Source organism: Ambystoma mexicanum, assembly GCF_040938575.1.
Source record: "Ambystoma mexicanum isolate Mex_15411 chromosome 12 unlocalized genomic scaffold, UKY_AmexF1_1 Mex_chr12_unloc.1, whole genome shotgun sequence".
Classification (NCBI taxonomy): domain Eukaryota; kingdom Metazoa; phylum Chordata; class Amphibia; order Caudata; family Ambystomatidae; genus Ambystoma; species Ambystoma mexicanum.
The window spans coordinates 8,472,070-8,487,966 of record NW_027182322.1 but is presented as its reverse complement, the minus strand read 5'-3'; positions in this window follow the sequence as shown (position 1 = coordinate 8,487,966).

Sequence of the window (15,897 nt, the reverse complement as noted above, 5' to 3'; positions counted from 1 at the left end):
ATTCACAGTTTCCTGCTAACCTCTCAATAACCTGGGTGAGTTCCCTGCCCCAGGATTCAAAGTGAATTCAGCCCCAATGTTCAACAAAAAGAAACAAGGAAATCCCTGTAGATAAAATAGTCTCAGATCAGTTCTTCAAGTTTCAAAAATAAAGTTTTGTTAACCAAAGTTTCAGATCACTTTTTGGTGTTTGAATGTCAAGGTAAGGTTTTGTTAACCAAAGTTCCAACAATAGCAAATATTTTCTTCTTGGTGGAATCTGGACTTTCTAATTCCTCAAAACATCGCCAATGGCATTCCCAGCCACAACTTCCAATAATCCCAGAAGGCGTGCCAAAGTTCAAAAGAAATGTAACTTCTACAATTATTAGTGAAACACATTTCTTGGTGAATAGTTATTATGTTACTAGGTACAACAGTAGGTATATTTGTCAGGATGATTTCACAGTGCTGATGCTTCTACTTCACTTCTACTAATGTTAATCATGAGAACATTCTCCTTTGTCTGATAGTACTCCACTTCACTTGTACTACTGATGTTTTGCATATACTGACAACCAGATATACCACCACACTTTCAGTACTTTGTGATTCCACCACACCTTCAGTATTTTGTAATTCAAAAAATGTTAGTTCTGACAAGATTTATTTTAAGGCACTTCCAACACCGTCAACCAGGCAAGGCACTCTTCCTCTGAATATCTCTCTTCAAAAGGGGCAGCCCCTTTGCCTCTCTTGTCTGTCTTCCACAACAACCACTTAATATGACCCACTTCTCTGTGTTGCTTAAAGTCCTTGGCAATACAGATTGTGTCCACTTTAAATAACATATATGAGCAGCATGTTTCCCTTCCCCAACTTTGCCTTCATCTCTCTGCCAAATGTTAGCCACAAAATTACCCAGAAACCTTGGTGCCACTCTCTTGGCTTCAGGTAAAGCTTGCACACTTGTATCTTAGGTATGGTTAAACTTCTATTGGGCTCACAGTCTTGGTTAAATTGTTTTCTGGCTTTAAGGAAGGCTGCATTCAATATCAATGGGGAACACTCTTGGTTTGGGCAATTCTTGCTCTCCCTTTAACAGTAGAGACAAGGTTTACACACTTTACTTATTTGATGAGTATTCATTGTTCCCATGAATAAAGATGTTAAGGTCACTCTTCCATTGAAAAGCAAAATTATGCACACACGACCACTTCTTCATGAACTTTACAATGTTTGAAGTATTAAACAATGGCTTTTTTGCAGCGTTTGCTCTTCATGCGGGTAAAAAGAGAAATTACTGATCACACATAATTGCTACTTTTTGTCCCATTGTTGAAATTTCAACTAACAACTTCAGCTCACTTCTGCTTATACACGAGTGAAGATTGGACTGTATACAGTTGCCGGCAGTGTTTGTGCAAGGAATCAGAATGCCAGGTTTGACTAACCGGTTTCTGTGATCCTTGTTCTGCGGATTGCACAACTTCTATGGCTTCAGGTACAACTTCTACTGCTTCAGGCTTCACAGGGACCCACACCCATCCTCGCTGAAGGGGTCTCCGGCCCGGGCACTCGATTAAGGAGCCCCTCTTGCTCCTGAGACCCACGAGTTGACAGCAGCCCCTCAACTTCATCTTTGACACTTCTGGCATAGCAATCTCCACAATCAGGCTAAATGGGGAAAGGCAGCCTTCCTGCATGCCTTCCGAGGTGCAGCCTCTGCAACTTCGAGTTTGGGGAACAGGACCCTCTCAGAACAAGCAGGTGAAATCTGCTGCATCAACGTTCCAGCATTCCTTTGATTCTCCAACTTCTGCTTGGATTTTCCAACACTGTGTCTTCTTCTTTCTGCCACTGCTAGTTCAGCCTACACTCCAGACACAGTTCCAGCTCCTTTGTATTGCCTGCACCTTAGAGGAGCCTTTTTTGCCTCCCACGTTCCTTCAGGTGTGGGCTGCTAGGCATAATTGCCTGAGAACTGCTACAACATGCCTCTTCAGCCTTCTTCCTCATTCCAGTTCCGATGGGATTCTGAGACTTGTAGTCCCCAACAACAAAGTTAGTTCTTTTAGGTATCTGCTTCATTTTAAGGGTAGATTTACTTCCCTTAAAGTCATTTAAAAATGAACCATTAGAATTTGTTGTTACAGAGAAAGACAATTTACTTAAAGCAATATTTATTGCTTCCTTTACATTATACCTTTGGGAGAAATGAGGGTGTTTATACTGAAATACCTTGAAGGGTCTTTCTGTTGGTAAGGCGTGCTCCAATGTTATGGTACTTGTGCTCAGAGCCACAGATATTATATGTAGGTCAAGGACATTATAATGACAATAAGCCATTACCTGTTTTGGTAACCTTGACAGGGTTTCCCTTTCAAAGAACAAATACTGTGTCTCATCCCATGGGACCTCCTCACCACAATGGGCCTTGTCTCCTCCCAGGTGATCCTCCCGCAGTACACCACCCCCAAGGTCAGGATCAGGAAGCGTCTGCCTTTCCCTGGTCACCTAGGAGGAGACTTTAGGCAGGGTTTCAGTGAGGGTTCTGTAGGATTCTTCACATACCCTTCCCCTAAAGACCTGACCTCCCTGGTCCAGGTTCCTGTTACTCTCCTTCACCTGTCTCCCCCGCATTCTTAGTCGGTCCACCAGTTTGTCAGTCCCAGACTGGATCATTGAGAAATTATTCTTCATGAGACCATGAATTATGAGGAGAGTAAAAAGAATCTTTGCCCCTTACTTGATTAGTAATATTTCCCTTAGTTCTTATTTCCATGTGTGCCACTCTGAGAATCCATTCATCAAACTAGGGAACTTCACTACTCAAAACCAAAGATGTACGCAGATCAGGTAATACTGCCACTAATACTGAAAAACTATTTCCTAAAATGGTATCATCAAGAATGGTTAAGGGATGTCTTTCCATTTAGCCATATACACAACTTAATCCTTTATATCCCATGGGTTTCCAAGTTTATGGAAGAAGGTTACTCTGTACAGCAGGGTTTTTACTTCCACTGTCTAACTGGGCCCAAATTGTTTCCCCCTGGAATACCACAGGTTCTCGGTAACAGGTTTTCTCTCCATTACAAAATATGTTATCTGATTGCTCTCTTCCCCCAGGGATTAGAAACGTTTACAGATGATATACATTTCTTGGATATTTCTTGTTTTTCTTCCTCCCACTCATCTCTTAGTATTCTATAGGGACGTTGTGACAAGCATCGATACTCATGCTGTTCGAAACCTCCACATCTTAAGCATCTTGACTCACAGGTATATCTTTTTCTACAAAAATCTAAATTCCTGAATTGTGAGATGTTTCTCTGGGAAATTCCTGATATGGGCTTTTGAGATGTATTTAAACATGGGAATAATATTGTATAATCATCATCAGGTGGAAAACATGTTTTACTTAGTGGTGAAGACAGGTAATCATCTTGCACCCTATTAGTAGATCTCCCCTTAGGAGGATCAGGTTTTAGCTCTTCCTCTAAACTGCATCTCTCATTTGACTGATCTTCATAAAGGGGCTCCAGATTGTGGCAAGCTACTTCCTTCTCAACACAATACAACATGGTAGTCTTGTTATCTTCCGCTGTTCTCCTGCTAGAGGAGCTATCGTTGGGTTTATAGGTAGAAGATTTTTTCTGGAGGTATTTAAAGGATTTGTAGGGATAACCTTCTCATGATTCCATGACTCCAAGCTATGCCATGCATCAATCTTCCCATTCTATCTCCTTGATGTATTTCATGGGGAATAGTAGAAAAATTGAGAATAAATGGGACATTCCACCTCCTATATCATAGATACTATCAATTTATCTTTCCCTAGTATTATATGATTCTGTGGGAAATATAGATCTAACACATTTCCATCAACATGCCTCATCACATGTTGGGCGGAGCAGTATAAATGCTGCGGTAATGCTGTTACTGCCGCCTTACCGCTCCACCCAACTATAAGTTGGGTGGAAAGTCAGCAGCTTTACCTCCAGTTCTGAGCTGGAGGTAAATCTGCCGACTCTCCGCCCATTTTCAGGACAATTACTGCAGTGCAATTAGCACAGAAAATGCTCCTTTGGGTCCAATAGACCCAATATAAATGGGGACTTACTGCTGTACCACAACTCAGGATCTGGTGCTAACAGTGCTGGACCGAGTTGCGGTAACACTATTTGCATTGGGCAGTATCCCGGCAGATTTACCGCTCGGATACTGCCCACTCGTGATGATGCCCTTTTGGGAAAAATAGCTTGGCCTGAGCCTTTGAAAATGATTATGCCAACATTCATCTTAAGGGGCCACTGGATACAAAGAACTTCTCTTATTCCCCTGTATCCTTCGATGAAAAAGGAATCAACACACCTCTCCTGTAATGGAGGTATCAGAACCAGGTTTTGAATAGGAGGTACAAGTGGCACAAGAAGGAGGAATAGTGTCAGACCCACACTTTTCTGAGTTAACTTCTGTTTGATCGGAATCGGCCATATGCATAGTGGATCCCCAGTTTGTATCAGCTGACTCCAATCTCACCTCTGAAATGTGTGTGGTGAACGCTCACAACCTTCCTTTGTTAGATAACTCTTATGGTTAAAACACTACTAATTTGGAATTTAAAGAAGGGTGCAAACCCGCTGGAAAAGGTGCCTCCGTGGAACGGCACACAACGAAAACAGGGGGTAAGGACCAAGGCCGTTAAGCCAGCGGTGCGGGCTGCACTCCCAAACACCACTCATGGTGTATAGATTCAATGTGGTTCAAAGCACAAAATAATTAACTTCTGTCAGTTTACTGCAAAAAATGATAGTTTAATGCTTGATTTTCGTCATCAATTTAAGTAATTGTACATCTAAGAAAAAGCAGATGTGCAGGGTGAGCTCAAACAATTGGCCAATGCATTTCGGAACACTGTTCCTTCGTCAGGGCCAGCTCATTCACAAACTAATGAGATTTGAGTGCTAAAAATTGAGCAAACGAATCTGTTGGATAACCCACAATATGTCAGCAACATTAATTAATTGAACATACAGTAATTATAAAGCAAATCCACAGGGATCATAACATAGCAAGAAAATAAAGTCATCAATGTATACATCATCATCATGATTTAGGAGTTTTTCAAGCATGCCGGGTGTGGATGCATTATGCCCAAAGTGGCCATATGGATGCACTTGTTCAATGACAATAACCGCAATGAACAACACGATTTCAACACATACCAGGAGAAAGGTTACATTTTTAAAGAGTCCATACATGTCATGAACCATAAGATTACCAACGGATACCAATAGTAAAAAAGTAAAAATAATGTAAAAAATACATACGTGAAATCCCATTTTATGTGCGTGATGATAAACCGTGGAATTACAGCAAAGAAGGAAGAAAAGAAAAAGGTAGAAAAATGACCACCAAAATGCCATATATCGTTTTATCTAATAGGCATCAAGTAATGACGTGACTATTTCAACACTGACCTTGTCAAAGATACAGCATGGACTTGAATTTCACACCAACACTTCCAAAGTAAACGTGCTTGACTGGCGTTTCTTATCGTGTGCCGGCGTTTTACTTTGCGTGCAGACTCTTGCCTGGAAGAGACATGCAACGCGATTAGCAGTGTGTCATAGTTACCATTTAACTAAAGACGCACAGACGCCTACGAGCATAGTCGCTCATAAGAGAGCCATGCAGCGCGGCACCCGGCGTGTCATTATTTCATCTTATAACAAAGGCTCTAAAGTTGACATGTAGCTCGAGACGCGCCGTGTCAGAGTTCCATTCCATTAGAAGGGTTCAGATGCCTACGAGCACCATATGGCTCAATCTTGCTTCTTACCTGACAGTAGAAAGAAGGCGAGCCATGCGAAGACGCTACTAGGACGCGTTCGCGGTAGCCATAGTGCTTAATGTTGTGTTCGTGTCACGTTGCCAAGCAACACATGGAGCCGCAAGTACTGAGAAACGCCGGCGGCCATGTTGGAAAGGCTGCTGGTGTGTATCCCGAGTATTACATGTCTGATAAGGTGTACACTCTACGTGAGCTCGTAGTAATAATGGTTGCGTTCACATTGCGAAATAAAATAGGAGCGTAATTACATAACATTTCTACATGGATGAAAATAATGACAAAATAATAATATAGAATCATAAAAAAATCAAACTGGGAAATGTGAAACCAAGCATAATGAGGGAGAGAAAAATTAAAGAATAAAAAATAAATGAAATCAACACCATTCCTATAGTTAAAAATACGCCTACCTTGTCTTGAAACCTATCGCCACAGTGTGCACTGGCACAGGCGAGAGTAGTTTAAGCTGTAAGCTCCCCTGTAAATATCCTTAGTTAGAGGTAAAGGAGGTAAAAAGAGAGTAAAGAGCAGATCAACGTTGCAAATGCCCCGGGTACTATATCTAAGATTATCATTAGGTGAAATAATCCTATGAAAGCAAGAAGGAAGAAAAGAAGGAACTTAAGACAAAATTCTCCGACAGTAGGGAGATGGTAGCCTGGATGAATCCAAAGCGAGTATACAGTACCTTATTGGTCATAAAGGCCATGTTGTATATCTTTAGAAATAAGTACATTCTTGACCACACCCCTGTTTTTCTACAAAAATCTAAATTCCTGAATTGTGAGATGTTTCTCTGGGAAATTCCTGATATGGGCTTTTGAGATGTATTTAAACATGGGGATAATATTGTATAATCATCATCAGGTGGAAAACATGTTTTACTCAGTGGTGAAGACAGGTAATTATCTTGCACCCTATTACTAGACCTCCCCTTAGGAGGATCAGGTTTTAGCTCTTCCTCTAAACTGCATGTCTCATTTGACTGATCTTCATAAAGGGGCTCCAGATTGGGGCAAGTAACTTCCTTCTCAACACAATACAACATGGTAGTCTTGTTATCTTCCGCTGTTCTCCTGCTAGAGGAGCTATCGTTGGGTTTATAGGTAGATGATTTTTTCTGGAGGTAGTTAAAGGATTTGTAGGGATAACCTTCTCATGATTCCATGACTCCAAGCTATGCCATGCATCAATCTTCCCATTCTATCTCCTTGATGTATTTCATGGGGAATAGTAGAAAAATTGAGAATAAATGGGACATTCCACCTCCTTTAGCATAGATACTATCAATTTATTTTTCCCTAGTATTATATGATTCTGTGGGAAATATAGATCTAACACATTTCCATCAGCATGCCTCATCACATGTTGGGCGGAGCAGTATAAATGCTGCGGTAATGCTGTTACTGCCGCCTTACCGCTCCACCCAACTATAAGTTGGGTGGAAAGTCAGCAGCTTTACCTCCAGTTCTGAGCTGGAGGTAAATCTGCCGACTCTCCGCCCATTTTCAGGACAATTACTGCAGTGCAATTAGCACAGAAAATGCTCCTTTGGGTCCAATAGACCCAATATAAATGGGGACTTACTGCTGTACCACAACTCAGGATCTGGTGCTAACAGTGCTGGACCGAGTTGCGGTAACACTATTTGCATTGGGCAGTATCCCGGCAGATTTACCGCTCGGATACTGCCCACTCGTGATGATGCCCCTTTGGGAAAAATAGCTTGGCCTGAGCCTTTGAAAATGATTATGCCAACATTCATCTTAAGGGGCCACTGGATACAAAGAACTTCTCTTATTCCCCTGTATCCTTCGATGAAAAAGGAATCAACACGCCTCTCCTGTAATGGAGGTATCAGAACCAGGTTTTGAATAGGAGGTACAAGTGGCACAAGAAGGAGGAATAGTGTCAGACCCACACTTTTCTGAGTTAACTTCTGTTTGATCGGAATCGGCCATATGCATAGTGGATCCCCAGTTTGTATCAGCTGACTCCAATCTCACCTCTGACACCATATTTGAGGGGTCAGCAATACGAGACGGACAACTCTTTGATGATTGTTCAAAACATGCCATTTTATTAAAGTAAAATTGATATTAAATGCCTCAATATCCCTACTCGGCTGAGGATTTCCCTGCCTAACAAAACTAGAGGGAAACACTCTAACACAGATTGTCCGGCCCTCACACCTAAACATCAAATACAAAGAAAAATATATGGCAATTCAAACAACATTCACAGTTTTTTTGATAACCTCTCAATAACCTGGACGAGTTCCCTTCCCCAGGATTCAAAGTGAATTCAACCCCAGTTTTCAACAAAAAGAAACAAGGAAATCCCTGTAGGTTAGATCTCATATCAGTTCTTGATGTTTCAATGTCAAGGTAAACGTTTTGTTAAACAAAGTTCCAACAATAGCAAATATTTTCATCTTTGTGGAATATGGACTTTCCACTTACTCAAAACAGCACCAATGGTATTCACAGCCACAATGCTTTGCCACCACTTAAAATAATCCCAGAAGACTTTCCACAGTTCAAATGAAATGTAACTTCTACAATAGTACTGAAACAAAGTTATAGGTTAACAGTTATTATGTTACTAGGTACAACAGTAGGTATCTTTGTCAGAAAGATTTGACAGTGCTGCTGCTTCTACTTCAACAACTTCACTTCTGCTAAGGTTTACCATGAGAACATGCTCCTTCGTCTCATAGTACTCCACTTCACTTGTATTATTGAGGTTTTGCATGTACGGACAACCAGATATACCACCACAGTTTCAGCACTTTGTGATTCTACCACAGCTTCAGTACTTTGTGATTGAAAACAGGTTTTAGTTCTGACAAGATTTATGTTAAGGAACTTCAACACCTTCAACCAGGCAAGGCACTCTTCCTCTGAATATCTCTATTCAAAAGGGGCAACCTCTTTGCCTCTCTTGTCTGTCTGCCACAACCACAGTTTACATTTGCCTGTATGACCCACTTCTCTCCGTTGCTTAAAGTCTTTGGCAATAATGATTGTTTCAACTTCAGATAACATGTATGATCAGCAAGTTTCCCATCCCCAACTTTGCCTTCATCTCTCTGCCAACTGTTAGCCAGAATAATTTCCCAGCAGCCTTGGTGCCAATCTCTTGGCTTCAGCTAATGCTCGCACACTTGTATTTTAGGCAAAGGTTAAAGGTTAGTGCACCTCACCCGGGACCTAACAGAATCTGTGGACCTCACAAAAGCATGGGACCTAACTGAGGCTTGAGAATAGTGGAACCCATGGGACTTCTGGCAGACTACACTAACCTCTCTCCTGGAGAAGGGTGGGATGCACAAGCACTGTCGCTCTCCCCATCCACTTCCATGCCACCCAGAGAAGGGGGTACCTCAGCTGGGAGCTCAATATCGATACTGTCCCTCTAGTAACTCTCTACTCCCTGTATCTTTCTTAAAAGCTTGGAGGCTTTTACTGCTGCAGGCGATTCCCCTGCATTGGCATAGCTCATGCAGCAAACTATTTTCTATGTGTCTGCAGAGCACATGTCAAGTTCCAATGTAGCAATCCAAAATGCATTTTCTTAAATTTTTGATGACTATGCTTTAGGCACAGTCTTTATCAAATCCCAACCGCTGCCCACCAGGTGACGAAATGACTTCTGCCCAGCAGGAGTACAAGGATGAGTAGTGGCAAACCGCCTACTCAGCCCTCACACTTCTACAAAACAAGAGTGATCCCAATCATAAAGGCGAAACAGGCACAAATAAGAGATATACCACCTACACTTGTTGTGGTAATGTGGGCCCAAGGCAGGCTATACTCTTAAGATGGGTGTCAATGTTTGACAGTAGCAAATGAATCAATGATAGTACAGAAGTCCAAAATAAAGGAACGTCCAATCAAGGTTCTATACAAATATATGTACGCTCATGAAGCTTAGCAATATGCAATCAAATCTACAATAAAAACACTAACAAAAACCGACCTCTGTAAAGGCATACAGAGGAATGCAGAATGTAATGATGCAAGCAATCTGGATATTTAGCAGGGAGGAGCAAGAAATAAATCACCACAATGTCCAAAAAGGATATGTTTTTTGAGGAAAAAAATTGTAAAATGGAACTTAACAGTCTCCGGGGTCCCACAAAATGGACTAGGCCCTATGGCCTTTCAATAGTACCTAATTCAGTTCTTGGAAGTTCAAAGGTGTTGAATCAGTCATTTTATCATTGTGCGAGCGGATTGAATCTTGTTCGGATGTGGTACTTTGCAATGATCCAGACGTTGAATAGGCCACGATTCGGCAGTGAAGTGAGACTCATTGTGGCTTGTTGCTGCGTTCTAATGAATCAGGTGGATAAGGCCACCACGATTTGTTCGATATTCGATTTCGGGTCAGAGGCGAAGATGTTCATGGTGAGATTCTTATTCGAGCCAAGGAAGCAATGCGCTCAATTGGTGCAGTGCGACAGCGAACTGGTACGAGGAACAGCAACAGCGATTAAAAGTTCTAGTGAGTGCAAAGGTGGCACCAGCGTGTCCTCTTCACTCAGATGTGGCAACACAGATGAAATGTTGTTCGATCAGTTTGAGGCGATGAAAAACATAGATCCTGGCAGAACTATTGATTATAGGGTAGTTGGGCTTAGTGAAACAAGAATTGGGTGAGCAGAAGTCTAAATTGGTATTGGAGAATGTTGTCGGACCGAGATTGATGGGTCTCTAATGGAACAAAAGGTGAGTGCCAGGGGGGCTGGGGCTGTTCTGGAACAGGGGTGGGCCCCATGGAAGCTGGATCTCTACTGGAAGAAGTGTTTGGGGATTTAGGGAGCCTTGGTAGGCATGGTTCCAAGGGAGGTGGGCTCTGTTCTGAAATGTAGGGTGGGTGTCTGGGATCCTCGCTCCTTTGAAATTGAGTTTATGTCAGACCAATAGATGGGCACTGGATCAGTGTGGTGTGTTTGGCCGAAGAGTCAATAATGGAGTCCACCCAGGAAGAGTCTTTTCAGATTTTCTTTCCAGGCTTACTCTTTTATTCTAAGGAGGCCAACACATCATACTGTTGTGTATGATGCACATTCATGCAATCCTATAAATAGTCCACATGTTGTAGGATTCTAAACGCATAGAGACACTAGGTGCCAAATCTCACTTGGTGATATGGGAAGTGAGTAACAAACCAAAAGCGATCTCAAAGAGTCTTTTCTGAACTGAGCCCAATTCAAGAGCCCATGTGATGGCGTTTTCAAGTCATCTTCCAAGATGGCAACATTATGGAACAGGGAATTAACACAAAGTTCCATACCTGGATTCGATGAGTGGTTCAAATACAGGAAAGTCTCATGAAATCTCATGTAGGTGAGATAAGGTGCATTATGTTAAGGGATTTCACCCTCTGCTCAGTGCCCTCTGAGTTATTCATTGTCTGTGACAAGCTCTTTACAAAGCCAAAAGTATAATAAAACGTGCCCAAAATAAAGATGTTCTGATAGTTTAAAGGGGTGTGACAGTCCATCAGAAATCATGTAATTCTGAAGATTTTAGGGATCCAGTGCTTTGCTGACCACAGGCAGTAGATCACGCAAGTGCATGCTGGTTCCATGGTATAATAGTTAGCACTCTGGACTTTGAATCCAGCAATCTGAGTTAAGTGCAATCTGAAACTATCCATTTTATTTGCCTTTATTTAATCACTTCACCCACTAGAAATATTTGAAAACAGAGATCATTGACAAAAGCACCCATGCTAAGTCATTATTTATTTGTTTTGTCTCCCTTTCTGTTCTTCCCCTGTTCCTTACATAGTATTACTATAAAATAATGTAATTTCTAATCATTTTCACTTTCCTACAAAAGTGTTGTTTAAAATAGTGTTTACATCGAGGTTTTGAACTTTTGAACCGGGCATGTTCCGCACGTTAGGTGAACGCGATAACGGCCACGCTACGGTAACCTAACTAATGAACTAATCGTTTGCTGTTGTTGATAGTCCTGCATTTTCATAGAGCATGGATAGTATATTTTCTCTTTAATATGTCACTCGGGCTCTTGGTTACAGTATTGACCGTCTGATTTTTGTCATTGCCACTAATTGCTACCTCTTTCCTCTAGCATCCATCCACTCAGGTGAATCACTTGACCTGTTCGCTAGCAAATACAACCTTTTTACATGTAATCTTTCTGCTTAACCTGGTGTTTGCCTGTTCTTAATGTATATGTTATTAGAAACATTTTTGAAAACGAGAAATGTTAACATCATAATTGTTGGTAGAGAGCCAACCCCCCTCCACTCCACTCCCCACCCCCCCGCACCCAACAGCAGTCAACCACTTTCCCGTCACCACTGGTGAGAACTGACCCAGTATTTCATTAAAATAGAAACTTTTAAATCCCCCCATATCTCCTATCAGTAGAATAACATTTCAGCTATCTAGTTCCTCCCACCCCAATTAAATCAGACAAATGGTTGGATGCTGGACTAAAGATGAGACAGAGGTCCCTGTAATTCACACCCTGTAATTCACATAAATGTACAAGTCTTACCGCCAGGACACTTCTCGTCTATTGAGGATGTACATTGATGTATTATTTCCTTTTGAGTTCCCAAATCATTCCTTAATCTTTTGTAAGTAAGGGTGCATCTGTCGCCAGTGCTGTATCAGCCACCTGTATACCCCACGCACAGCATCAGTGGTGTTGTCCCGGTCTTAGCCCACTGCAGCCCCTTATGCCCCTCTATACAACTGACACCACTGTTGAGACGTATTTCTGAACTCTGACCTGGTGGGCAGAGGTTCAAAAGGCCAGCTTAGTTTCTTGGAACAGGGTAACCTTCTGGACAAGTCAGACCAACCAAGGTAGAATTGGCGGTGGTCAAGACTAGGTCTCAGGAGGGGTGAGGGTGACTGAAAGACCTCAATGAGCACACAGAGTAAAGGACACATACACATCACTCCCGGTCAGGTGTATATATATATTAAAAATACAAATACATTTATTTCAAGGCCTTTGAAAGTTCACCACACAATAATAATCACAGTAATACTTTTAGATCAATACAATACTATCTAAATACATATATACAAGATCAAGTGGCATAAAGGGTTAATGCACAGAATGGGTCCACAACCTAGAAAAGGGACGGAAGCAGGTAGTGCAAATAGTCTTTAGGCAATTCTGCAGAAATCAGTTCTAACTGAGATGCAGTCCAATCCCTAAGACGAGAGGAGGCTATTTTTCAAATGTGCATGCAATGCTGGCGCACCCGGTAGAGCAGATGGGTGGAAAAGGGTCTTTTGTAGGGTCTCTAGCAGCTTAGGAAGGCAGGTGAGGTGATGCAGAATAAGTTCCCACTATTCGAGGAGGGTCTCCACAACAGGGCAGAACAGTTTTCAAGACTTGGCAATAGTTTGCTAGTTCACTGCAGCAGTGGAATGAAGAGGGGCCCTCGGGGGCCTCATGTGTAAAAAGGGTTGGATGCGCTAGGGGCCACTGGTAAGGGTTGCTAGTACTCACTGACCCCTGGTGCACTCCGGACCAAACTTCGGCAGTCAAGTCCAATTCGGTTGCAGGTTCAAATGCAACAATTTGCGACTGCGGCTTTCAGCGACAAAGTTACTGCGTTGATTCCCAAATGGTACAGTGGCAATTTCTCTGCTCCTGGTGGATGGATCAGGCCAGTTTCACTGCAGCAGGCTGCAGGGGCACGAGGGGCACAAATGTAGCACACCTGCAAAGTTCGTCACCACGGCTGGGCGACACGGTAAGCGTGTTCACTCTGGTTCAGGCTCTCGCTCTTTACTCCAGACCTGGGAAAGCCAAGTGTACGAAATCCTGTGCGAAAGTTCCGTGAACACAGAGCTGGTGACGTACCAAGTTTCAAGTGTCTCCTCGAAAAGGCGGGGTATCAGGGCTAAGGTCCTGCATAAGCTGGTCAGCCCACTTTTTGGCCCAGGGACACTTCCGAGAAGGCTTACTTGCAGGGTTTGATGAAGGTGCCGAGAATAGTTGGTCCCACTATTCTAATGGGTCGAAGCATCTTCGCAGATCTTCTAATTCGATCAGATGCAGAGGGGTCCAGCAGGGCAACAGTGGGCTCAGGGTGCAAAACTTTCCAGTGGGTCACCAGCGGTTCCTCGACTCGGCTTCTTAGTTTCAAGATACTTGGATCCTATCCTTAGTTCAGTGGGAACTCCAGAGATTGACATGGTATGGGTGTTTGGAGCCTTGTCCTATCCAAAACCTCCTTCGCGCCAAAGCTAAGAGGACCCAATGGGAGATCTGCTCACATGCAGGCATACCATACTTGGACCAGTCATGCACCACGGTGGTCCCAGGCATTCACAGCACACCAGACTCCCTGGCAACCAGGATGTGTATTGAAACTAGACAGTCCAGCCCACATCCTGGAAGCACACACAAGGCAAGCAGAAGCCTGCAAAAGTTTGGCGTTTCGCGGGAGAATGCATGCCCAAATAAGGACTGGCCCGGGTCTGCTCGTCTTGGGGAAGGTGAAGGGGCAAGATGGCCAAAGGACAGGATAAAGAACCTTGTTGCATGGCTGTTTTGGAGCTAGGCCACCTTTTCGTGCCAAACGCGGTTTACACGGTTTACCTGGCAGGAAAGGGTTAACATTACATGACAAGATAAGCTGCCACCAGCCCTGTCCAAGGCACATCTGCACTTCTCCTAAAATGTCCTTCGAGTGTATCTAGGATCTTTGGAAATGACTATTAGACCCAAGTGCACTGTACTGTAAGGTACATTGTGCACTTGTTACATGTTGCAGAAACGTTGCATCAAGGACTAAGGGAAACAAAGTCTCCCAGTACTGACTGTCTGTAAACGCATGTCAGTTTTCCCCTCTGGCAAAGTTTGGCTATGATGTTTAACATCAACAAAAAGTTGGGGGGTACACAAATGGAGGGAAAATGACTCATAAATGGAAATCTTTCCCAACAACCGGAATGATTTAACAGGTGAGAAAATGTTATCCCTGAAACTGAAAAATATGATGATACCATGTTATTGGTCGGAGAGTCACAGGAATGTCAATTACATAGTCAAAGAAGATGGTACAGAAAAGGGCTTAGTACGACGCGAGGGGTGCATCCAGAGGATGGGGAGAAATGGCATGACAGAGCCTTGCAAGTGCTAGAATAACAATTAGAGCAAAATGAAATGTAGTGCTTAAAAGACATGCATTGTGTTTGTGCTTCCAGTATCAGACTCAACAAACAGCTTTGTGACTCTATCCCAGGTGTCCTCTGTCAAATGGGGACTGGTGAAATTCTGCACTGAAGTTGGTACGTGTATCGGCCTAATATATGGGAGCGACCAAGCTCAAGTGGGGAGCCCGAACCAAACAAGGGGGATTTGGGAGGACATTTTAGATGATTGGTTAAAAGGATGCATTTTACAGTACTTTCTGTGAAAAACTGGATAAAAAGCCACACAGTTTGCAATTAGTTTTGTATGGTATCACATGAATAAACCCAATAGATTCAAGTAATCAACAGTGCACAGGACCATTTTCCCACACATTTTCATAATGCCTTTGCCCCATAAAATAAGCCGGTATATAATGTTCATGATGGCTGTGCATGTCCACGTAGCCTGCACCAATATATGCCAATATTACCATATAAGGTCTGCCTGCAAGTAAACAATTATATGTCACGGAAGGAAAGTCTATCCCGACTGGCTATATCAAGACAGGCCAGTGTACCACATAACCACACTCATGTTTGCTTTTACCTTTGTTGCAATGTATAAATATGCCATGACACACACAGAATATATTGGTCAAACTGGAGCCACCTATGTAAGCCAGTTTAGCCATGTAATGACACTCATTTTTGCTTTACCCCTGATACCAAGTAGAAAGTAACAAATGCCATGCCACAAAAAGAAAGTAAATGCTCACTGACACCATAGGCCAGACTAGCCACATGATAACACGTATCATGCTTGCTTTACCCTTGATGCCAAGTAAAACATGACATGCCACATTATGAAAGTAAATGCTGTGCAAAAAAAGCACGTGGGTGGACTGTGCTGCCT